The sequence below is a fragment of the Gossypium hirsutum genome, chromosome D06 (genome assembly GCF_007990345.1).
Source record: "Gossypium hirsutum isolate 1008001.06 chromosome D06, Gossypium_hirsutum_v2.1, whole genome shotgun sequence".
Lineage (NCBI taxonomy): Eukaryota > Viridiplantae > Streptophyta > Magnoliopsida > Malvales > Malvaceae > Gossypium > Gossypium hirsutum.
Genome location: NC_053442.1, coordinates 16,443,074 through 16,446,668, shown reverse-complemented (window position 1 = coordinate 16,446,668; position 3,595 = coordinate 16,443,074). Strand labels below are relative to the sequence as shown.

The 3,595-nt window shown below is 33.1% G+C and overlaps 1 non-coding gene across 1 annotated transcript; it reads left to right on the top strand.

Moving 5' to 3' along the window:
* The first annotated feature begins 482 nt into the window (after positions 1 to 482).
* Positions 483 to 589, top strand: LOC121219016 (small nucleolar RNA R71). The gene has a single exon (XR_005915498.1). It is a non-coding gene; the product is annotated as a small nucleolar RNA R71 (small nucleolar RNA).
* Positions 590 to 3,595: the final 3,006 nt, after the last annotated feature.

Below are 3,595 nucleotides of genomic sequence, written 5' to 3'. Positions count from 1 at the left end.
ATTGATTACTCCATGGAAAATTTGAATGATACTACCATGAAGAGTTGTAAGAATTCGATTGCGGATAATTCCAATTCTGATTTCCCATGTAATATTTTAACTTTGGATTTGATGGGAAATTTTCAAAGAAATAACCATCTCTACAGTATTCACAAGAAACATTCTCAAATTGGTTCGGTTGTTGACCTGTCATATTACCATTGAAACTATTAATAGTTATGTTCTTAAGCATATAAGTCATAGAGAATACCTGGGCTATCAAAGAAGTAAGCGCACCAACTTCATGTACTCTTGCTACTCATTTTCCTGAGGTTGCTCGGTTGGTTAGCCACTGATAATTATTACTGGAAATTCTTTCAATAATCTTGTAAGCCTCGTTGTAAGACTTAGAAATAAGGGCTCCATTTACCGAGGCTTCCACCATCATTCTTGTATGAGAATTGAGATCAATATAGAAAGTCTCTATTTGAACGCAATAAGGAATGCCATGATGAGGACACTTTCGTAATAACTCCTTCAACCGTTCTCATGCCTCATATAAAGATTCTTAGTCAAATTTCTAAAATGAAGTGATTTCATTTTGAAGTTTGGAATTCAGAGCAAGAGGAAAGTATTTCTTTAAGAACGTTCAACCAACTCTTACCATGTAGTTATAGAACCAGACATTAGGGATTTCAACCACGCTCATGCTTTATCTCTTAAGGATTATGGGAATAATTTTAGTCTCAAGGCATCCTCGGTCACTTCGATCATTTGAAATGAGTTGCTCATTTCCATGAATAATCGAACATGAAGATGCGTATCCTCAATAAGCATCCCACTAAGTTGACCTATATTTTGAAACATTTGGAACATGACTAGCTTTAGTCCAAATTGTGGTGCCTCAATTTTGGGTCTCATAATACCCGAATTGAGCTCATTGAAAAGAGGAACAGCGTATTGTACAATGGCGCAGCTTCTGTCATCAGTAAGAATGATCGAATTGTGGGCATTATAAGCAAATGCTCCTCCTTGAACAAGTTGTAGAAGATCCATTACCACCTAAATAATAATAAAAAATGTTAAAATAAAATAAAATTGAACCAAATTGCAATATAATTAATTTCACAAATAATTAACTAAAATACCAGTCCCCGAAAACGGCGCCAGAAACTTGGAACGACGAAAATGTGCAAGTGTACACAATTGTATCAAGTAATAAAGTGACAAGTATTTCGAGTTATCGTACCCACAGGGACTGTATAAGCAAATATGCATGAAATGTAAAATTAAACAATTTGGCGGAGGAAAAATATGTTGATTTGAAATAAGTGATATATAAAAACTAAAAATTAAATAAGTGATTAACTAAGAAAATAAAATTCCAAATGCACAATTTTTAAAAATGGGTTTAATCAATATGACATAAATGTGTTAGATCAATTTCATTCTTTAACTTACAATTATTAAAACTATGTTCATGTTGTTACGAATAATTTTAAGGCAACTTGGTCTTTTTGTTAACTAATGCACATACATGCTTACTAAATCAATTAATCTCTTAAACATATTTCTATGTTAATTTAAACAATTAATCAATTTTCATAAGAAATTATAAGATAAAGTGAGGTAACAATTATTCCTATATTGAAACAATTTAATCACAATAATATTACAAGTTATGCAAGGTTAAAGTATTGTTTAATACCATCACTAATTTAACCCTCAACTACCTTAGAAGATTAAACGTGCACTAGTTAAATACTATGTCAATTAATTACAATTTCAATCTAATTAATAATCAATTCTTTTGTTACCTTACAATTAAAATGCAAACATAACATAGACATGATTTTATTTAATTGAACAAACTACCAAGACCTATAACAACAGAAACATGATTTTAACAAATTAAGTGGACAGTATGCAATTAATCTAACATAAATGAAATTTAAGTTATTTTAATTAATTTAAGAACATCAATGAAACAAGTATTCACATTCATTATCACAACATAAACTAAAAACAAAGATTAAGAGAAAGGAACTAGAAAAAACTTCTGGTGATGTTCCGAAGCCAGACTAGTGCACTTCTCCTCTTCTTCACAAATACTTGATTCCTGCTGCTCCAAAGGGTGTGCTAGCTCTTTTTTAAAAGGGGAAATCAGAAAAGGAAGAAAGAAAATTGGAAAGGCAAAGAGAGTGAACGAGGGAAATGAATGAAGAGATGCGTGGATGAATGACTTAACGTGAAATGAGGAGGTGAGGATAGGTATTTATAGTGGGAGATGGTAGCTTGTGTTAGCTAAAAATAGCATCCAATCCCCCTTCCCATGGTCAGCCCTTGATAGTAGGGAGAGGGGTTGAGATGGCTTTGCTAAATTTAGCTTAATGCCACAAGTGAAAAGACACCAAAAGTGGAGGGGTTAGAACGGGTTTAGGTGAAAGTTATGGGTTGTTTTGGAAATACTATAACCAGATTAATTAGCTGATTTGGGTAGAGAATTGGGTCGACATTGGATTTCTCTGTTGGGCTCATCCATTTTCCCTCTTTACTCGTTCAATTCAGGCCCTTTTCGTCTGCTTCAAGTTGTTAGATTTTTCCCGATATAATTCAATTGGACCAATTGATTTGAAAAAGTTCAAGAGCATGAATTGGGTCCTTCATGGCTTTTAATTATCATCTTTAGCTCCCAAGGTGCCTTAGTCCTTGAATCATTCAAGCTGACTTCCGAGCTGATTTTTTACCCTTTAGGCAAAACTACCAAAAACTAGCCAAATTATGCAAAGTTAGTATAAAAGTAACTAAAATTTGAAATGAGGTACAATTTAAGCTCAATTTAATTATTTTAAATTAAAATCATAAAATTCGACAGAAATTACTTAGAATTTGCATGAATTCATGGTCAAAATGTGCTGAAAAAATCTATATGTTTTATTATTTCCAGTTTGGTATTTGATAGCATATAAGTGTGTTTGAAATATACTGTGTTGATGGATTGTAGAATTGGTACACACATGATAGGTTAATTGACAAAATTCAATTAATGATTTTGGCATTTGGTGAGTTATGTTGATTTGGTGAAAGTATAAGCATGGAAAGCTAATTTGTTTAGGTTTAAATGGTTGATGTTTATGTTTGAATTGTTGTTTCAATAAAGACATATTGGTTAGGCACATAGGTTGATTTTGAAATGGTATATCTTGGTATGTTTCGGCACATGTTGAATAGGCTTGAATGTTGATTAATTCATAGCTTGTAACCTAAGTTTTGATATGTGAATTGGCTTGTGTTTGAAGGTGAATTTAGGCACACACGGTCTATGACACAGTTTGCCACATGGTCGTGTGCTCTGCATAGTTGTATGACACGACTGTGTGGCCTGTTTGATCTTAGGTACAAGATGTTCTACACAATCACAGATTGTTACATGGCCTGGTGACTCAACCGTGTAACCCTATTTTGCACAACATTAAATTGTACACGATTTGAGGACACTAGCATGTAGTGTAGTACCACACAGGCTCAGCCTTGTCACATGGCCATGTGACCTATATTTGTAGTTTTTCCACATTTTTTTCTGTTTTGTGTCAACTTAGTCCCTACTTTTCTAACT